Below are 22,456 nucleotides of genomic sequence, written 5' to 3'. Positions count from 1 at the left end.
TGATTCACTCTTTCTATCATGTGGGTTCTAGGGACTGAGTTCAGGTCATCAGGCTTGGTGGCAAGCACCTTTACCTTACTTTTTGGAAATAAGATCTTTCACTGAACCTGAGGCTCACTAACTTGGCTATACTGGCCAAATAAGCCTGGCTAGAAAGCTCCAGAGACCCTCCTGTCTCTGCCAACACTGGGATCAGAGATGCACACCACCGCGGCATCTTAATGTTTTCAGGACACTTTATTGACTGAGCCATCTCCTGGATCCTAGCTCCTCTTACTTCTTACATGTGTGCAAATATCTTTATTTTACTTCCTCATTCCATCGACAGCTTGGTTGTAATAGACATTTTAAGTTGAAAACATTTTGAATGTGTAAGGCAGCACCCTCGTTTAACCTCACTTTGGCCCCAGATCAGTTTGTGACCTTAGCCTTTCCTGCTTTCTGATTATTTTCTTGGATACTTGTGGTTCCTCAGTTGTTCATATTTACATTCTGAGCAACTGAGAGTCTATCCTTCATTCAGAAAGGACAAAGGCTACAAGATGGCAGCAGAGACATTTGGGTAGTTGAGTCAACTTTTTAGTAAGAAGGTTCTCTGAAGAAAAGAAAGTCCCAAGCCCAGTGGCTAGAAGCCTTGGGGATCTGGGGGCCACAACTTATCTTTATATGCCACAGGTTCTAGAGATTATGAAGTAGTGAGCTCATTAGTGCAAAACTGCTAGGTTCCGGGAATAGGACTGGGTATCATGCTGCGTGTCATGATGGATATCGAACCTCAGATGTGCATACTAGACACATGGTACCACATATGCCTAACCCATGTCTTCTGGAAAAAGCATTGCTTCACCTATGTAGGCTCTCTGTTCAAACATCTTTATTTATAGATATATAAATATATCTATAAATATGTATATAAATATATCTATGTATAAATATATATAAATATATCTATATATAAAGTAGTTGCTTTCATAAGGTGTTTCAATATGTCCTTTGTCTTTCCCATCAATTATAAATTTTCTTTTTAAAAAGCAGTTTCTAGGCTGGAGAGATGGCTCCATGGTTAAGAGAACTTGTGGTTCTTCCAAAGGACCCAGGTGATTCCCAACACCTACATGGTGACTTACAACCATCCATAACTCTATTTTCAGGGGACCTGATGCCCTCTTCAGACCCTCACAGGCACCTGGCATGGTGCACAGACATACATGTGTGCAAAACACACATAAAATACATAATTCTAATCATAGTGATTCTTATTTTTTAGATTGATGGTTGAATTTAGAATTTTATAGTGGCAATTTTGGAATTTTTTTTAAACATAGAAACATAGAAATGTAATCTTGTTTTAATCCCAGCTGTAGAGATGTGGGGCTGCTTCAGACTGTCCCCAGCAGCTGGCTATGATTATTGCCTTGTGCTCTATCCAGGGCATGGTTTAGCCAGCTGCAGATAGCTTCTGCGATTGTGTGACATTTGGAATCCTGGGAACTTTTCAGAGGGTGTATGAATGCTAGGGGCCCAGAGGCAGGATTGTTGTTCATTCAGGGAAGATGGTTATGGCTGGAGCATTGGCTAATAAGTCATGCTCAAGAAGAAGCAAAGGGAAAGAAATTAGACACAATTATCTCTCCCCACCCAGTCCCTACCTCATCCTTCTTTCTCCCCTATCTAGTGTTAGGAGTGAAACCATGGTGGGGGGGGGGGGATAAAGGGTGGGAAAAAGAACCTACAATTATCAAAGACAAGCTACAGAATTTCCTGTTTTGTCTCCACTGCGGTTTTTATTTGATTTCTTGATTTTTCTTTTCTTTTTACTTATGTGTATGTATATAAGTGAGTGTATGCTGAGAGTGTGAGGGTGCTCACGGAGTCCAGGAGATGTCACCAGGTCCTCTGGAACTAGAGTCAGAGGCAGCTGTGAGCTGCCTGTTGAGGGTGCTGATATAACTGGACCTGAGCTTACCTCATCCTTTGGAAGTGCAGCAAGCACCCTTAGCTGCTGAGCCATCTCTCAAGCCCCAGATTTACTGGAATCTTCATTTTTTATACTTTTATTTTTGTTTTACAAGATAGGGTTTTGCTGGGGGCCAACCTGACTCCATTTTGAAAGAATAGTTTTCGGTTTTGTTTTTCCTCAGGTGGCCAATGGTTACTGTGCCCTAAGGAAAGTGGTTGCTGCGTCCTGAGCCAGACAAAAACATCGGGGCTGCAAGATATCTGCCGTGGCAGAACAGCCAGCTTCTGTGAAATTCCCCCAAACACATTATCCCCTTCCCTGACTGTATAAATTGCCTGAGAAAATACAGCTCGACAGACCTTGATCAGAAAACTTGTCTTGGTCTCGTTCTTTGCCTCTCCTGAATGCTCTCCCCTTCTCTCTTAGGGTACCCCGTCTGTCGAAGCCCCTGCAGACCAGGGCAGGGTTTCTCTAGGTAGCCTTGACTGTCTTGAAATGAACTCTGCAGACCACATTGGTCTTAAAGAAGGTGTGCAGCACCATTGTCTGGCATGTCTGTTCTCCCACCCCCAACCCCCACCCCCCGTTAAAAATCTGTTTCCATGTTGAATTTCATTTGTCACTGACTTTCTCATCAAAGCTGACAAATTTCTTCTCTGGATCCTGCGCTGATTTCCTATCTGTATCCTTTCACTTACTTGATCTTCTTGGAGTCATTGTTAACTTTTCCAAGTAGACTTTTGGATCCTTTGTCTAGCATTTCTTCCGGTTCATGATCTTTGGAGCACCCATATTGTCTTGATACTGTGTGTTTCTGTGCTGTGATTTGCACATCTTTTGATGTAATTATCTATTGGTTTTGTCTGGAGATTTTTCTCTTGAGGGCACAGCTCTCATTTCTGCTCAGAAGTCACTGTAAGGTCTACAACACAACACACCAGATACGGTAATACACTCTGATGAGTCCTAAGTGCTAGACTACCAGTGATACAGGAAATGGCGACCATATACAGAAGCTATGAACTTAAATACTATGTAGTATAAATTAATAATAGTAATTGATTGATATAAAAGAATATGGTAGGTAATGTATAAAAGGAAACAGCAAACAGAACAGCAAAGTGGAACGGGGGAAAACGTTACAAAGGACAAAAAGATCATGAGGTAGAAAACATGGGGTTTCACAACAAAAAGAAAAGAAGGAAAACAAAATCAGGCAAGTGTAAGAGTAGAAAACAAAAAGGGAAATTTTATTAAAAAATGTCAAAATATTACTAAAAATATAGTAAAAGGGGAAATGGAAACAGACAGAGGGCAGAACTAACAATCACAAATTATCAGAAAACAAAACAAAGTTTCCCAACAGTTTTTTCCTGGAACCTTTGATCGTATAGTCTGGTTGATGGGACATGGTGGTCTGTAGGCATTAATTTTTTGCAACCTAATTTTTTTTTTTCGAGACAGGGTTTCTCTGTGTAGCCCGGGCTGTCCTGGAACTCACTCTGTAGACCAGGCTGGCCTCAAACTCAGAAATCCACCTACCTCTGCCTCCTAAGTGCTGGGACTAAAGGCGTGCGCCACCATTGCCCGGCTGCAACCTACTTATAATAAGGGTTCAACCTCTCCTTTAGCCCACACCCAGTAGAGGTAGTAGAAGAGAAAAGTCATTAAGATATGAGGGAAAAGGATCTGTTTAGCAATACAAGCTTGATCTTCTTTGGCAGCAGTTTAGTCCCATAGCAAACACCAAATACAACTTCAGCAGCTGCAGACCAGTCCTCTAGGCAGGCAGACAGCACATATGAACTGGCAGCTACAGTCCAGTCCCTTTGGCAGGCAGACACCAGGCACAAACCAGCAGCTGTAGTTCAATCCAGAAGGAACCGCAAGGCTACTGAAGCAACAAGCTTTCTCAGGAACCTCACAAGCAGTTCTTTGGGTGAATTTCTCTCAATGGCAGCATTATCACAAGTTGAGCTCAACAACAATATGCAAGGTGAACCAATACATGTGTGTTGTTAGCGAAGAATATTGAAGCAGAGCAAACCAAACCAATGCTCAATGCTCATCTTCCACTGTCTGTGGGGTCATATTCATACCCCTTCATACTGGGTCCTTTCTTGTGTTTGCTATATCAAAACACTCTTTCACCTGTGTCTGCTTCAGGAAAACATTCTTTCATGTGTCTGCTTTAGCAAGACATCCTTTCACCTGTGTGCCCCAGCAAAACATTTGATATCACTTTCCAAAAAACTAGAAGTTTCCACTTCATATCCTCCTTTCTGTTTGAGAACTGTACATTTCTCTATCATTAGCAGTCTACACACAATGGAAATAATTGTAACAATCATCACATTTTCAATAAATGATACATGTACAATATAATCAAATAATCTAACAAAACAACCTTAAATTTCTATCAATATACAATACGTCAAACAAAACAATATTAAATTTCTATCAATATACACTATTAAACAAGAAACCCTTACATTTCTATCAATATACAGTAATTCAAACAAAACACTTTTAAATTTCTATCAATTCCTGATCATAACTAATAACAGCCTTCCAGCCTAGATGATAACAATTATAACACATCAAATGAGCAAACCTATCCACCCCAACTTAAGGGACTAGGGCAATGATCTTTGTAAAATTCTTTCTGCTGAATTGGGGTGAAGAATTCCTATAGGGGCCCCAAGGAAGAAAATGGTTACTTAAAAAAAAAAGCTAGCTGTAGCATTTATTGCCTAATCTCTGTGTTTTTCCAGTCTTTGTGAGATCTATCATTAAGGCCAGCCCTTCTGAAGTTGATTTGAATGCATTTTTTTTGGAGAAATCAGTGACTGAGACAGTCTGTGAGAGTGAATCACCTAGGTTATTTGCTTTCTGAAGACATTCATGTCTCAGCTGACAAGAGTTTTTCCCTGGTCAGATCTAATGTTTATAAGTTTTGTTGGTAACCATATTTTCTCATTCTCTGTAGATACATAAGCATATCCCCATCTTAAAACTATTGTGGGTTTCCATTCTAGTGCCAACACAGCCTTATAGAATATTGGCTTGCCTAATTCCTCAGTTTTTTGATAACCCAGTGTCTTTCAACTGCTGTTGTTCCTGTTTCATCAACATTAAGAAAATCCAGTTGGGCTGGAGAGATGGATCAGTGGTTAAGAGCACTGACTGCTCTTCCAAAGGTTCTGAGTTCAATTCCCAGCAACCACATGGTGGTTCACAACCATCTATAATAGGATCTGCTGCCCTCTTTTGCTGTGTCTGAAGACAGCTACAATGTGCTCATATAAATAAAATAAATAAATCTTTAAAAAAAATTGAGAGTTAAGAACGCATTATTTAGTCTGTCTCTGGGGATTTTTGCTCTCCCTTTTTGTTTAATAAGCATCTCTTTTTAAGACATGATTGGCTCTTCCTATAACTGCTTGTCCTGTGAGATTATGTGGTATGCCAGTAATACATTTTATATTGTAATATGCAAAGAATTGTTGCTTCTTATTATATACATATGAGGGAGCATTATCAGTTTTAATTTGTTCAGGTAACCTCATAATGGTCCATTAAACTTTGGAGTGCCTTTTGTTTTTTAACTAACACACACACACTCACACATTATGCGTGTAAATAGCATTCGTAGCCTTATTCCTGTAAATACTGAATAGTGTTGTGATTCAAATTACCAAAATATTTCCGGGCGGTGGTGGCACATGCCTTTAGTCCCAGCACTTGGGAGGCAGAGACAGGTGGATTTCTGAGTTCGAGGCCAGCCTGGTCTACAGAGTGAGTTCCAGGACAGCCAGAACTACACAGAAAACCTGTCTCGAAACACCAAGAAAAAAAAAATTACCAAAATAGGTAGGTGTAAGATGTATTGGGGGAAATAAAAAGTTTGTTTGCATGAACATGAAATGTGTATTGGGGTGGAAGGGTTGGCATAGAGAAAAGAAGCTTCCTACAGATTTCATGTGACTAAATCAATTACTAGATAAAAAAATGTCAATAACTTGGAAGGAGCTAAGCTTTGATCACACTTAGAGTGATCATACACTAGCCTGCCAAAGATCGTGGATGTTAACGTAAGTTATGAGACTTCTGGGACAGGACTTAGCACCTTTTCTCTTGTAGAGCAGTGGTTCTCAACCTGTTGGTTAACATCCCGTGGGGCTAAACAACCTTTTCACAGGGGTCACCTAACACCACAGGAAAACACAGATATTTACATTAAGATTCATCACAGTAGCAAAATTACAGTTACGAAGTAGCAATGAAAATAATGTTATGGTTGGGGTCACCACTTCATGAGGGACTGAATTAAAGGGTCGAAGCATTAGGAAGGTTGAAAGTTGTAAAGCAACAAGTTTTATGTTCACATCGGCTCTACTTATCGTCAGTCTCATGGGGGTGATGCAAGTCAGTTCAAATGGATGTTACACAGGCAAAAGGTTTGCATCATAGCTGAAGAATGTTTGGATTAGAAAGCCCTGGTCTTATGCTAGAGCTGTAGCTCAGTGTTTGCCTAGTGTTCCTGAGGCCCTAGGTTCAATCTGCAGAACTGCAAAAAACCAATGAAACCAATCTTTTTATAATGGGCAGCAAATAAATCTGCCTAACTTTTGTCCCAGAACACACTGTATTTGTTTGACATTATTAACTGCATCCTCTCCGAGTTCTCTTCTGTTTAGTCTTTCCCTAGTAGGAGACAAAAATGGGTCCTACTTTTGCAGACCGCAAATACTTCACTGTAGCAGAAAAGAAAGGAAGCTTCAGTTTAGTATAAACCTCAGTCTGTATCTGTGGGTTCACTGGTTCTGGTTGGACATGATGCCTACTTCTAAAATCAGTTACCAGATGAAATGGTTATGTGGTGCTCCTTAAGTGGGAGGAAAAAATGCTGAGAAACAGCCAATAAATATGCTCTATATTTGTACCTCCATTAGCACAAATAATAAGTGTGCATAGATTATTCCTGGATTGGCTCATCCACTTAGACTCACGTGAATCCAGCACTTAAGGATTTGCACAAACTACGGCTCAGAAGGGAGTCAGTCTTCACTCTGACTGACTGCTCTTGCTTTTCTCTATACCTTGCTGTGTCCCTCACCTCTCTGCTTTCAGCTTCATTCACTTCCACAGTGGAAGGGCCACGTGATGTTACAGTAAATACGACCACCAGTAAATTACTCAGTAAAAAACGCCTCTTTCCCCACCTCATTATTCCATATGTCAATTTCAGGAGAGGGCTCTATAAAGCCCTGCTCAGGTCAGTATCTATCCTTTGGCCAAATCAGAACTGCCTGCGGGAAGGAGCATTTTAACTGGCATACTCACAGGCCATCTTCTCATAGAGGCTGTTTTATTGCTACAGGGATTCTGGAAAGGTCCCTATAGGCCCTCAGTGCTCCACTGAGGGTGGCTCCTTTGCACAAGGGATGGACTTGTCATATTTGAGGAAAGATGCCTTTGTAAGCACAGTACAGGATACATCACAGTAATCAATGTGGTTCTTGGAAAGAAGCATACATTAGAAATCTCATCTTGCCGGGCGGTGGTGGCACACGCCTTTAATCCCAGCACTTGGGAGGCAGAGACAGGCGGATTTCTGAGTTCGAGGCCACCCTGGTCTACAGAGTGAGTTCCAGGACAGCCCGGGCTATACAGAGAAACCCTGTCTCGAAAAACCAAAAAATAAAAAAAAAATTAAAATAATAAAAAAAAAGAAATCTCATCTCTCTTCTGACCACCAATGTTATAAACCCAGAATACTTCAAAGGACTGCTGTTTATCACGGAATGCACCAGCGAACACTTTCTGTTCTTCGTGGGGGACTTCTGGAGGATATTCAGCTGTTTCTATTTGCGAGCTGAACGTGATGCTGTGCGGCTTTAACTCGGGTGTTGTTTGCCAACTGCTGAGGCAAGTGGGTGGGAGTCAGCAGTTCTCCCGCAAGCTAACACACTTCAGGGGTCCGGCGGATTGCCCGGTGCAGGCCCCAGAAGCTTCCTTTCTCTAAACCCAAAGGCAAAAATTCTCCAAATGAAGATCTCCGCTCAAAGAAGGCCAGCAAGGTGCTCCGCCCAGAGGCGGGGTGGGCGGGCAACCCAGACTGGTTTAACTGGTTGGAAACACTAAAAGTACGCAGACGTTAGGGGAAAAGTGTCACTTTCGGTAGCTGCGGACACCAGGCCAGAGCCTGGGGAGGAACGCGCTTTCTTTCCTGCAGAGTTCCCCACACTGTTTTCACTGGGATTCGCTCCGGTAGGCGTGTGTTCCACCGGGTCCCCAGAACACTGCGCAGGCGCCTGCAGAGCCTTAGCGTTTGGCGCGTCCTCTCGCGGGTTCCCTGTTTCCCCAACGAGTTCCAGCTCGGGAGGTGCGGTGCTTTCTGGGTGTTGTGGCTTATGTCCGAGACAAGGGCCTACAGCAGCGGGGTGTCAGGTTTACTAGAACTACAACTCCCGGCGTGCCCCACGCGAGGACTCGGGGCGTTTGCCCTAGACGGCCCTAGCCGTCACGGCCAAGGATCCGAGGACCCGGGAAGCCGGCTGCGGCGGGAGGAGGGCGTGCGCGTGCGCGCTGGGCCGGCTCGTCCTGTTCTGTCCCAATCATTGTAAACAGGCGGAGGCTGGGCGGGGTGGGAATGGGGCTCCCGCGGCCGGCCAGGGGGGCAGCGCAGGAGGCGGCGGTTGTGACGGCAGCGTGAGTGCGAGGAGGCGGCGGCGGCTGCAGCGGAGCGGACGGTCGCTCGGCGGCAGGCACTGGTTAGTGGCGGGGAGCGGTCGCTTGCGGGGGTCGCAGCGTTGCGGCGGTGTCCGTGGGAGCCTTCTGGCGCCCGGCCTCGCGCCCGCGCCTGTCATGCAGAGTGCTGGGCTTGAGATCCCCGACTCGGAATGGGAGTTGGGGGTGGGGGGCGTGGCTGCCCCGCCTTACGTTGTCCACGAAGGCTTCATCCCGGAGCTTGCTCCTTTGGGGTGGGTCACGCCGCCTGCCGGACAGGCCTCCCTGGGAGCACCCGGGTGTGCCCTGTGCTGCTCTTGGAGCCAGAGGCTAGCTGGGAGTCCAGCTGCTTCCTCCGAGCTTCCAGGCCTGGGGCATCCCTGCGGGCCACATCTGGCCGGAGCTGCGGCTGGGGACTGGCCTGACGCAGTCTTCCGGTTTATGGGTCGCACCTGGCTCGCCCACCTGTCTCCGTGCTTGCCGGGTGGAGTCGGGGAACAGCTCCTGCTGTTGCCTGTGGCAGGCGTTGGGCAGGGGGGGTGACCCTGATTGCAGTGGTCCTTGTTTCAGGGTTCGGTGGAAATGTTCGGCCAGATCTGGAGTTGAGAACTCCATTCTCAACGCATTTTCAAGCGTTATCGTGCCAGAGTGTCCTTAGTCGAGACCAGTTTTCTTTTTCCGTCTTTTAAATATGTCGTTGTGAAACAGGTTTGACAAAGTATTCCACTTCCCAGTCTCCTGAAGTAGTGCTGGTTCCAAGTTTGGGAATTATAAGGATTCTTCCAGAGAGAACAGCGTGCGTACCCTAAGGTTCTTGGAGATCACAGCGGTTTTTGTTTGGATGTCTGTGCTTGCGACAAGTGCTATGGTGTGTGCACACATTGAGCTGTTGGACTGCCCAGCCTCAGTGGTGTTGATGGAAGTGTGGGCTAATATACTGGTGCTTTGGGTAACATTAACCATACTTGGCAGTTATTGACAAAGTACTTAGTGATAAGTTATAGGCCTATTTTTGGTTTAGTGTTCAGACAGCACTTGGAAAGGTCCCTTCACTTTCTGTAGTAGTAATTATCTCGATGATTTCAAGGTCCTGGATACTTCCTCGAAATGAATAACTCCTGTTAGTGGTGGTGGCGGTTTACAGGGGTCTGGAGTGAGTAGAGTGCTTCTCATTTTCAGTGTGCCCCATAGGTCAAAGAGAGATAGTCTAGTTTAATAGCAGCTGCTGTTAAATAATTTTTAAAACAAAGTATCTAGAAGCCTGCTGGTGGTGGCACACATCTTTATTCCCTGCACTTTGGAGGCAGAGGCAGGTAGAGCTCTGTGAGTTTGAGGTCAGCCTTGTCTACAGAGCAGGTTCCAGGATAGCCAGGGCTAAACAGAGAAATCCTGTCTCATAAAACAAAAACAAATCACAGAGAATCTAGAAACAAGGTAAGATGACTGAATTTGCTCTCTTTTCAAAAACTAATTTCTCCTAAGTTTACAGGGACCGTTTTCCTCGTAATTTAGAGAGACTAAAGTGGTGTTTTAAATCGTGTGTACTGGGGTTGGAGACAGGGCTCACTGGTTAAGAAGTCTGCAGTGAGACTCTTGGAGAGAGTTACAGGGTTTGGTCCCCAGTAACTCTGCCCAACTGCCTGTAAGTCCAGCTCCCAGGAAACCCAACACCTCTGGTCTCCACAGGCAATGGCTCACCTACTCCCATAATTAAAAATAATAAAAATCTAAAAAAGTGAATATTAACTTTATTTAGTACAGTTACATCTGCATAGTCATAGCTTGACAAGAAAAGATTAGGTCCACAACACTATCCTAAAGTATGTTCTGTTATTTTTTTGTGGTAGCAAGGGTGGATGGGAGTGGCATGGTCTTACTGTAAAGTCCTGGCTGGTCTGGAACCTCCCTATGTGGATGCTTGAATTCACAGAGATCTTCCTGCTTCTGGCTTCTAAGTGCTGGGATTAGATATATGTCCAGCTAATTCTTTTCTTTTAAAAAGAAAATCCTTAATAGACTTTGTGCTAATATATATAAGACAGAACATGGGGAAAAATGCAGATTATTTAGAATATAGGAGTTACTGTGTTTAGGTTCTGCCAAGTAAAGAGAAATTGAAGATGGATAAGACCTGCTTTCAGATGGTCAAAGTTATCTCTTCTTAACAAACAATACAGAAGTATACACACACACACAGACACACACACACACACACACACACACACACAGATATGTCCTGGGGATTGAACCCAGGGTCTTGAATATGTTTGGAGAGCACTCAGCCACTGTTCTATAACACTCGTGTTGCATACTACAATATGTTTCTAAGATTCTGTAGAAAATATGGAGGTTCAGTGAATATATACAAAACAGAAACTATGGAAGAGGGCAGTAGTTAGAAAAGAACATATATGTAAATAGTGCTGAAAATAGGTTGAGGATGCTCAGTGGAAGATGTCTAACATTGTATAATCAGTCAACTAGGCGGCCGGAGAAACGATGGGCAGTCATGTAGGGACTTTACATAGTATAAGCAGAAGTGTGTAAAACTAGCTACATAGACTACATAATAGGGTCTGCAAGGGTAGCTACCTAAAGTATAACTGTCAGTGAGACGTGAGACTGAGGAGATAGTCTGTATGCCATCAAAGCAATTTTTTTGCTTTGTCCTGCCAGCAAATGGGAGTCATTGAGACAGAACAGAGAGGGGTGGGGGTGGGAGAAACAGACTGGCTAACCCTCTGTTGTAAATGATATGTCCTTAAGGATCAAGCAGAATTAATTGGAAAAGGCTCGTAAGGCTGAAGGAGTTGGGCAGAGATGTGTAGGAAGTATTTCAGACAGCTGTGTTGTTTCTGTAGCTCCAGTGTTGGCTGTGCCAAGGAGCTGAGGATGAGGCTACACAGGTGAATCTTTAGAAACTGTACACCATGCTGAGGATTGTAGCCGCTCTGGCCCTAGGTCATAAAACAGTTTGTGGGATTTAATTGTAATGTTTTCATTGAGAAAGACCATTCTAGAATTGTGGAGTATAGACTTCAACACAGGAGGCTATGTTGGAAGGTCACCTTCAAAAAATGTTTGGTAATGTTGAGGCATCCATGAGGAAATTCTGTCATAGAAGCCAAAATAGGGTCTTTGTTTTTTGAGATAGTCTCATTCTGTAGACCATATTAGACTTGAACTCAGAAGGAATGCCCCTTTCTCCCTCAGCCTTCTAAATGCTGGGCTTAAAGGTATGACTCACTGTGTCCAGCTGATGGGGTGATTTTTAAAAAAAGGTACCATTCTTCCCAACTAACTCCAGGAAAAAAATACACAAGAGGAAAACACTGCCAGGTGTGGTGTCAAATGGCTGTAACCCCAGCACCCGGGAGAGATTACCACAGAAAGTTTGAGACCTTGAGAGCAAGACCTATCTCAAAATATAAAATGAAAGATCAGCACTAAAGCCAGATGAAAGACGTATTTGAGATTTTCGGAGTAGGGACTGGAGGTGTCTCAGAATTTAATAGCTCTTACTGCTTTCCAGAGACCTGAGGCCGTTCCCAGTACCCATGCTGTCTGCCTCATAACTACCTGTGACTGTAGCTCCTGAGGGAACAAGCACCTTTGGCCTCCAGGAGCACCCACACTACCCTTACTTTCTTTTTCTCTGGGAGACAAGGGTCTCTCTGTGTAGTCTTGACTGTCTTGGAACTCACTGTGTAGAGCAGGCTGGTCTTGAACTCATGCCTCTGGCTCCTAAGTGCTGGGATTAAAGGTGTGCATCATTATACCCAGCTGTATAATTAAAAAATAAAAAATTAAAAACAAATACTTAAGTGCTCTTAAGTAGTTGGTCAGAATAAGAATTATGAGTCTTTTGAATTTGATAAAGATGATTAGTGTTGGATTAAATTTATAGCAATTTGGTAGGGGGAGAAACTTCATATTCACTGAGGTAAGAGGTCAGAGGGTGGAGACAGCAGATTGAGACCTCCCCGTCACTTGTTTTTCCATCTTTACTTCTGTGAAAGGGTCTTACTCTAGCTTATGCTTGCAAAAAACTGAACCTGCTATAAAAAAATAACATTTTCTGAGACACATTTCTGAACCCATAAAATAACCTTTGTATGTGTATGTGTGTACACATGTGCACATGGAGGCCAGAGGTTGAATTTGGGTGCCTCCTTTGATAGCTCTCCACCTTATTTTTGAGGCAGAGACTCTCATCGAACCTGGAGTTCACTGACACAGCTGGATGGTTAGGTTAACAAGCTAAAGAGATCTTCCTGCCTCTGCCTCCCCAGCACTGGGATTATAGGTACTGAGAGCTTGTGCTCCACCCAGTCTTAAGTGGTTCTGGGGCATCAAACTCAGATTCTCATGCTTGCATGGCAAGGAACTTGGGGAACCAAGCCATCTTTCCAACTAAAGTTCAGCCTTTTACAAAGTTACAGTCAGTGTGAGCATGGTAACTTAATTACACTCTAGTTCATTTTCATTCCTATCCCACCCCCCAAATCCCTCTTGCCTCTGCAGTCACTCACTGGTGACTTGCTCATTGGTGGACTTTCTGTGCTGCTCATTGCCCATTTTAGAAACCTAATGTGGATGTACTCATGGTCGCTCGTTATTGACTTCTCCTGTACAAGGATTGTCTGTCTGTATTGTAGCCAGTATCAGCACTGTGGAATTTTCTGAATAATATCCCACTGTCCAAATACACAGGTTGAGCACCGCTAATCCCAGAATCCAAAAGTTTAGGTTTGGATTTCCGATTTTCATCATAGTGTTGGTATGTTATCCCTCTGGCCAGTGTGCCTGCAGAGCACACCACCTGCCTGCTACTCTTTTAGTAGCTACATTAGTTTCTTTTCATTGCTACGATAAAACACCATGACTAAAAGCAGTTTATGCAGGAAAGAGTAATGGTGGCTCACAGTGCAGAGGGATTGGAGTCTATCATGGCAGGGAGGTATGGCAGCCAGAACAGGAATGGTGGTTGGAGCAGGGAGCTGAGAGATCACATCTCCATCCATACACAGGTAGCAAAGAACAAACTGAGAGTAGTATCCTTGCTCACTTTTTTGTTTAATTGAAAGTTAATTTTAAGGGTTGGGGAGATAGCTCAGTCAGTGAGGTACTTGCTGGTGCCTTACTTAGGGTTTCCATTGCTGTGAAGACATACCATGACCAAGGCAACTCTTAAAAAGAGAAAAATTAGTTAGGGCTGGGTTACAGGTTCAGAGATTCAGTCCATTATCATGAAGGGAAGCATGGCAGCATCCAGGCAGATGTGGTGCTGGAGAAGCAACTGAGAGTTCTACATCTTGACCTGAAGGCAAGATGATGACCAAGAGGAGACTGTCTTCCAAAGAGGGGAGAGTTTGAGCACTAAAGCCCCCCCCCCCCACACACAGTGATGTACTTCTTTCAGCAAGGCCATACCTATTCCTACAAGGCCACACATAACAGTAGCATATTCATACCACCACACTGGGTAAGTATGAGGATCTGAGTTCAGTCTCTAGAACCCATTAAAAAATTGGATGTGGTGGTGTGTTTGTGTAATCCCACTGGTGTGGGTCAGAAACAGCGGATTCCTGGAGTTTACTGGGTAGCCAGCCTAGTCTTAATACTGAGCTCCAGGCCTCAGAGACCTTGCCTAGAAAAAAAAAAGGCAAACAGTAGTGAGGATGAGATATGAAGTTGGCCTGTAGCCTCTATGTGCACATAGTTTCACACACATGAACACACATAAAATTAATTTCAGCTGCCTCATGACTATAATCCCAGGCCTTAGGAGCCCGAGGCAAAGGATCTTGGGTCTGAGGTTAGTGTGCATTATGTAGTCAGATCCATCTCAAAAATTTTTTTAGCTGGCTATGGCACTACACATTTGTAATTCCAGTGTTTGGAGGCAGGAACATCCTGTCCAGGAGTTCAAAACAGGAGGCAGGAGTTCATCCTGTCCTCAGTTCAACAATAGTCTGGGCTACAGGAGACCTCCTTTTAAAAAACAATTTAAGAGAAAAATCAGGGAATGAAAGAACAATAAAACCCTTTCCTGTAGCCTGTGGGGGTGCTGCGCTCCTTTAATCCTAGCACTCAGGAGGCAGAGGCAGGTGGATCTCTGTGAGTTTGAACTCTCTACAAAGCAAGTTCCAGGATAGTCAGAGCTGTTTCCACATAGAAAACCTGTCTTGGGAAAACAGAACACCCAACCAACAAAAAACAAAAACAAAAAACAAAACAAAAAAACCCTTTCTTTTCTAACTTTTAGGTATAGGATCTATATACCCAAGTACTTAATACACTTGCTTTACATACAGAGATTCACATCTAGATCATGGACTGGCAAGATGGCCTAATGGATGGATACTTGCTGCCAAACCTTATGACCATACAGTGTGTCATGCACACACCCATGCACATACATAGATAAAATGTCTACACACACACACACACACACACACACACACACACACACACACACACGGGTGATGAACCTAGATAGATCATCTGCCAGACTCGAAAGCCCACTTTGTTTGCCAGCCTGACTCTTGTCATTTCCCAACTTTTGTATAAATGGATGGAGGTCTGGGTGAGATGGAAACAATGTATTTGTATTCTTAGCTAAAAGCTTTAGCATTAGTTAGTTAATGTCCTGTTAGCACTTACTCATATGCATAATGGATCTCCTCTTGGCATTTCCATAATATATTTTGACCCCACTCACATCCTGCCACTCTCTTGTCTCTGTCCCTCCCACTGATGATCTCCCTTCAACCACTCATCTCTTTTGTGACCCAGGGATTTTTGCTAGGGCTGCTTATGGGAATGTGCATGGAAGTTATTTAGAGGAGCGTGGACAGCAGAACACTGGCTATATCACAGAGGAAAATGTTTCTTCCTTCCCTAGCCACATGAACTGCCAGTAAATCTGAAGGGAGGGTGGGGCCTGGTGAACCCCTACCCCTAGCTTGTGTGTGTGGGAAGGAGTGGGGTGGTGGTGGTAGGGGTGGCATTAGGCAGGGTCTCATTATGTAGCCCTGGCTGGCCTGGACTTGTAGATCAGGCTGGCCTTGAACTCATAGAGATCTGCCTGCCCCTGCTTCTCAAGTGCTGGGAATTCAGTATACCCCACTGCATCTGACTTGTTTTTTGGTAAAGGATAATGTTCATGGTGCATAAGGGTGAAAAGTCTGCTCTGTTTGTCATGTAGGCAGCTTGGCAATCCACTGCAGCTGTTGAGATCTCATCTGAAGGATAACAGCTTCATAGCAGCTTGTTATCTTCCAGAGATACTTTAAAATAATAATTGCTAGGATTTATTATTTACTTGTATTTTATGTGTATGTATTTTGCCACTGTGGCAAAACACTGTGTGTGTGTGTGTGTGTGTGTGTGTGGTACCTACAGAGGCTAGAATGGTATTGAGTCTTATAGAACTAGAGTTGCAGACGCTTGTGAGCAGCCATGTGGGCACTTGGAACTGAACCCAGATCCTCTTGGAGGAGCAGCGAGCACTTTTAACTGCTGAGCCCTATAGGTATTTTATGCTCACAGAAGCAAAAGTATGCACATCAGTGTGTATATATTCTACTCTTAGACAGTTCCAATATAATATGTACAGGAACTGAACTAGTATTTACTGAGCACTTACTATGTAGCAGCTGCTGGGACTGTGGCTTTATATTTGAGTGAACTTCTTTAAACTGGATATCTTGAAATGAAACAGTTATTTAAATATAAAGCTTTTGCATCAAAGGTTATTGAAAAGTGTGGTAGCCCTCAGAGTGGTTGTCAGAGCTGGTACATGATTCGGTGAAGCATGGCACTTCATTAATCAAGGTTAAGGTTATTCAGGAGCAGTCAGATTTGAGAGGCAAGTCTGTTCTCAAGAACATGGTGTGTGCAGTCAGACTGCAGTTTGTTGTAAAGTGCAGTGTTTTTACCATATGTGCCCAGTGTCTGCTCTTGGGGAAACACAATGGCGTCAGTACTGAGAATGAGACTTAGTGCTTTCCTGCCATCATTTCTCAACATGTAAGAGTCGAATCAGCACATGTTTGGATTGTTTCATTTTAGAACATTTGATTTTAAAAATTGAGTCTGGCAAGATAGTTAAAAGTGAGTACCATGCAAGCCTTGACAGTCCAAGTTCTATTCCTGGAACCCACTGTGGAAGGAGAGAACCAATTCCTAAAAATTGTCCTCTGACTTCCACACATATGCAGTGGTATTGATGTACCTTCTGCTCACCCACACATACATCACACACATGCATATACAATGATTTTTTTTTTTTAAGAAAACAAGAGTGTTTGAGTCTTGGGAGATTGCTCAGATGGTAAAGTGCTTGCTGGATAAACATGAAGACCCAAGTTCAGTTCTCAGCTTCCACATAAAAGCCAGGCATGGTGGCACATGCCTGCAATCCCTGTGCCTGCTCAGTGGAGACAGGCGATTGCTCAAGTTTACTGACTAGCCATGTTCAGTGAATTCATGAGCTCCAGGAGCAGTGAAAGATTCTGTCTCAAAAAACCAAGGTGGACAAAGGGGAATAGCTGTGGTGATGACTTGTATATAGATGTACACAGATGTGTGTGTGTATCTGCATGAACATATACGTGTATCCTTCCACATTCACTTGTGCATGTACCCCTACACACACACACCTGCTTGTGGCCCTCCACATACACACACATACATATACCCTCCACATACATGTACCCTCTACACACATACATGCATGTGCTTTCTACATCCACACACATACACATATCCTACACACACACATACTTGCTGTGGTTGCTGACTTGAGTTTCATTAATATCAAATATTCAAGATTTGATTATGGAAAAACAAAAAGCACATCCATCTTGTTAGTATGTAAAGTTGCTTTTGTCTTTCATATGTGGTGAAATTACATATGCACACCAGAAAGCTTTAAAATTATGTGTGTGTGAGAAGGTAGGTGTGTGTGCACACACCATAGTGCTCTTAGGTCATAGGACAGCCCATGGGTATCAGGTTTCTCCTTCCACTCTATGGGTCAAGCTGTCAGGTTTGCTGACAAGCACCTCTATGCGCTGGGTCATTTCTCAGCTTCCCCAAATTATTGTAAAATAAATTTCTTTATGATTGTCAGTGACATACCTACATACCTAGGATTATTTAAAAATGTCTTGAGCAGAAAGGGGTCGTGAGTGGAGAAAGTGTACGAATCTCTGATTTGTCCTGCATGGGAAGATGTGCACCATATATTACATGCAAATAATGTATCATCTTATAGAAGGCACTTGGCCTATCCCCAGACGTTGATGTCTACAAGATATTTAGAAGCAGATCCTGTGACAGCATCAAGCACCTCAGTTGGAAGGAGAAAATAACATTTCATTCATTCTTAGGTAGTCAAAGTTTTTGGTGGCTTGTGTTTGCCTGTGGGACTATAACTTGGAATCTTTGAGGTCAGACTGAGTCACTCTCTTATTTCCTATTCCATGGGAATTTTTGCACAGAACTTTTTTGTTGTTGTTGCCCTACCCCAGGAAACAGAGCTTCACAAAGTCGTTATGAAGCACGCTAGCAACCTGCTGTTGAAACAGAGCTACTTTTACTTAGAGGTTGTGCAGCTCCAGTAGACACTGAATCACTCTTTCCCTCAGACGTGAGATGCACCAAGGTGCCACAGATTTTGAACTGGTATCCCTGGGTATTTCAATATTCTGTTGGGAAACCATAGTGAGTTAATTTTTATCCAGTTCTATTCTAACCAGTAATGTGATTTTTATTTTTATTTTTATTAGATAAAGTGTGTTAGTCCTCTGCCCCTTGTGAAATTCTAAATTTCAGGTTTACTTGAAATTTAGTTGAGAGTAGATATGAGATTGTGATGTTGTGGTAAGTAAGAGGTCTCCCCATAGAAGGATATTACATTTCTTCAAAAATACCTCACTATTTAGTTCTTGGAGATAGTACTACATTTTAAAAACATTTGTTTTTATTATTTTTAATTATGTGTAGGTGTGTCTCCATGTAGGCTTGTGCAATTGAGTGCAGGTGCCCGAGGAGGCTGGGCTTTCGGATCCCGTGAGCTGGAGTAACAGGTGGTGTGAGTGCCTGCCTGGTGTGGGTGCTAGGAACCAAACTCAGGTCTCTGGAAGAGCAACAAGTGCTTATTTTACACACATACACACACACACACACACACACACACACGCACACACCACTCCCCTTGTTAGCCAAAGAGGGCCTCTTTCTCTTCTGTACCTAGCTAAAGATGACACTCTGGTTTTGCTTAAAGGTGGAGCCCAGTGTGGGTTTTGGAAGCACATGCACACACTCTGGTCTTGGCAGCAGCTTGCAGTGCTCCATTTGCTTCCTTCCTGCCTTTCACCTTGTAGGCAGTGGTCGCAGTTGTCAGGGTGCTATTGGTTTCTGTAACTGAGTTTTCAATGACTGGAACCCTCAGAGGTTAAAGCTTCCTATAGACCACTGGACATGTGTTTCTCTAGATTTTAGCTTCTTTGAAGTTAGTGTTACACTGACAGTTTTCTAAGGTGATTTGTTAAATTTTCTATCTTCTGCTCATTAGTCCTTTAACAGTTGCTGTTAATAAGGGGAAAAGTATATACTAGAACCTGTAACAGTGTAATTATAGAATGTCACATTTTAAAAGTTGATTCTGCCTGCAGGACTTGTTTTAGGCATGTTATTTTACTTTGCCATAGCTTGCTAGGAAACTGTTTGGGAAACAAATTATGTAGTTCATTGAGGGGACGCCAATGAAACGTTTGTTAGGATAAGCACCTCTGGGTAGGAAAAAGCTAAGTAAAAGATTAAGGCTGATGATTTATAAGGAAAAAACCAAATGAGTAAAATCTGCGTTAAGTACACCTTAATGATGTTAGTAGATTTGAGAGGATTAATTATATAGCAGCTCAATTAGGTAATAATTGGTCTGTGGGGATGTTCATAAGGAATCACTTCCCTTGTAAACTTGCTGTCATAGCCTTAAACATGTTATCACGGGAGGATCTCACTGCTAACGACAGGAAACTGAACCTCATTTGCCCTGGCTGAATGATTATTTCTGATCCACTTTAAAGGTTAAAATAGTGTTTATATTTGTAGAGTACCTTTTAGCTGTTTTAAAAGATGCGTGACTTTTTTTCTGTGAAACATGGATTTGTTTGTTATGCTTTTGAGTTGAATTCAAGAAATTCAGAAGGATAACCAGAAAGTGATGTGTGCTTGTGTGGGGAGCTACTGCAGTGGAGATCAGACCAAACTTGGGCCAGCTGGATAAGCTGTAGACAGACTTATCCACAGCCCCTGGGTCCTTGGGTGATAGACGACATCCTTAATGGCCAGGGTGGTGCACTACAGTGAACTCTATGCTCAGGCAGGTTTGGTTCGGAGGGCACTGCTTTCCTGCAGCAGTTGGGAGATGGGAGGCAGAAGGGCCTGTGCCATCAGCCTTCAGAGCATCGTGGGCTCTGGGGCTATGAGCACGCCTTGGAGGAGGAACAGAATCTGGCCAGTGTGTACACACTGCAGTCTCCTTGGACACCTGAGCCTGATGTCTTCAGGCCTTCACCTCATTCATCTTTACTTTGCTATTCTTTTTTTTTTTTTTTTTTTTTTTGAGACAGGGTTTCTCTGTGTAGCCCTGGCTGTCCTGGAACTCACTCTGTAGACCAGGCTAGCCTTGAACTCTCGAACTCAGAGATCCGCCTGCCTCTGCCTCCCAAGTGCTGGGATTAAAGGTGTGTGCCACCACCGCCCGGCTACTTTGCTATTCTTGTTTGTATCCTTGCACAGTAAATCTTAGCTGTGAGTACAGCTTACTGGTCAGTTAACAGTTACATGTTAATTGCACAGCCTGGGGCATCTTGGGGCCCCTTACAGCAGTGGCTTGTATCTCATCTCAGTCTTGAACCCTCCCAGGTGTATTTTCCTTGGAATACCTTCTTTTTTTTATTTTTTTTTTTTTTTTTTTTTTTTGAGACAAGGTTTTGTTGTGCACATAGCCAAAGCTGCCTTGACCCACCCTCCTCCATTCACCCCTGCCCCTCCCAGTGCTGGGAATCACAGGTATGTGCTACCATCATCGTCTCTAAAACTGCCATTTCTTGAGATACCAGTTTTGAAAGTGCCTAGTAGCTATTGCATTAGATGAAGGTTCGTGTCTTCCTGTGCTCCAGCTCTGTGCTTTCAGCCCTGCACCATGGCAGTCCTTGTGCTTGGTTAAGTCAGCCTTCGTTGTTTCGATAACTCGAAACTGCTTTATAACACAGGAAGCAGAAACTGCCGATTGGCTCCTCTGCTTTCTCTCTCTCCTGAGGTGATGCTTGTATCTTCCTCATCTGCTTCATTTGCTCTGTTACCCACAGTTACCCCGCAGCCACAGTGGCTCTTTCACATGTCACCACACATATACCAAGCCCCTAGTTCTCATATGTGTCTGCGGGTTGGGTAGTCTCAGGCTTACTTTTTTCCTCTGGGGGGATCACTGAAGGTCATAGTCTTCCTCTTCAGTCTACTGCCTGGGTTTTGTGCACTTTTGAGAAGCTGTGTTGGAAGCAGAGTTCTTGATGTCTGAAAACAGTGTCATTTTACCCACATTCTCGAATGGCTTTTGGCCAGAGTTTGTTTGTTTGTTTGTTTGTTTGTTTGTTTTTTGTTTGTTTGTTCGGTTTTTCGAGACAGGGTTTCTCTGTGTAGCCCTGGCTGTCCTGGAACTCACTCTGTAGACCAGGCTAGCCTTGAACTCTCGACCTCAGAAATCCACCTGCCTCTGCCTCCCAAGTGCTGGGATTAAAGGTGTGCACCACCACCGCCCGGCTTGGCCAGAGTTTTTAAGATACTACTTTAATGTTCTGAAGCTCCAGTATCCTATTGGAAAATTGAACCTGGCTTTTGTGTGTTTAGCTGTTTCTGCAGCCCCTCTGCCTACAGGAAAGTTTCCTCCCCCTCTCTCTCTCTCATTCTCTCTGCTCTGAAATTTCATGTGTGTTGTTAGAGATACTTAGTGCCCTTATTATCCAGACTGTTTTATTCTGGGACAGTCCCCTTTATTTGAAAAACAAGAATGAATTATTCATACAATCACTGTTAATAAAACAGACTTTCCCAAGGTGGCCATGATGAGGCTTACACAGGTTGATTGGCATGAATTGAGCCCTAGCCTTGTGTTCCAGGCTAGTATGGGCCACAGAACAAGATGCTGTTTTAGAGAAGCTACAACTAAAACTGCACAAAAAGTGCCCCAGTAATACTCTGAAATGTTAGGTTCATACTCATTAGTGTTCAGATACAAGGCCTTAGTGAAACAATATTTTGGTCCCTAGTAGATTAGGTTAGAGACTTCTAATTTGTAGATTGTTTTGAATAATTTATTTTATGTGCATTGGTGTCTTATGTGTATGTTTGTGTGAGGGTATCACATCCTCTGGAACTGGAGTTACAGTTGTGAGCTTCCATGTAGCCACTGGGATTATTCATTATTTTTAAGAAGCATGAAATGGGAAAGAAAGGAAGGAAGGAAGGAAGGAAGGAAGGAAGGAAGGAAGGAAGGAGAGAGATGGCTTAGTGGTTAGGAGACTTACTGCTCTTGCAGAGGACCTGAATTTGGTTCTTGGCACTGGCATTAGGGACCTCATGGCTGCTTAGAACTCTAGTTTTTAGGAGATCTGATATCTCTGACTTGCTCGTGTGCTTGTGCGCTCTCTCTCTCTCTCTCTCTCTCTCTCTCTCTCTCTCTCTCTCTCT

General features: G+C 43.5%; 1 protein-coding gene across 1 annotated transcript in view; it reads left to right on the top strand.

Annotated features, from left to right (window-relative positions):
* The first annotated feature begins 8,490 nt into the window (after positions 1 to 8,490).
* The window catches only part of Ralbp1 (ralA binding protein 1), a 37,302-nt gene continuing 23,336 nt past the window's right edge, over positions 8,491 to 22,456 (top strand). The window contains exon 1 of the mRNA XM_028777967.1: positions 8,491 to 8,736. The gene's annotated coding sequence lies outside the window, so the exon portion shown is untranslated. The remainder of the gene's footprint in view (positions 8,737 to 22,456) is intronic.

Source organism: Grammomys surdaster, unplaced genomic scaffold (genome assembly GCF_004785775.1).
Source record: "Grammomys surdaster isolate TR1022 unplaced genomic scaffold, NIH_TR_1.0 318, whole genome shotgun sequence".
NCBI classification, from domain to species: domain Eukaryota; kingdom Metazoa; phylum Chordata; class Mammalia; order Rodentia; family Muridae; genus Grammomys; species Grammomys surdaster.
This window is presented reverse-complemented; position numbering and strand designations above follow the sequence as displayed.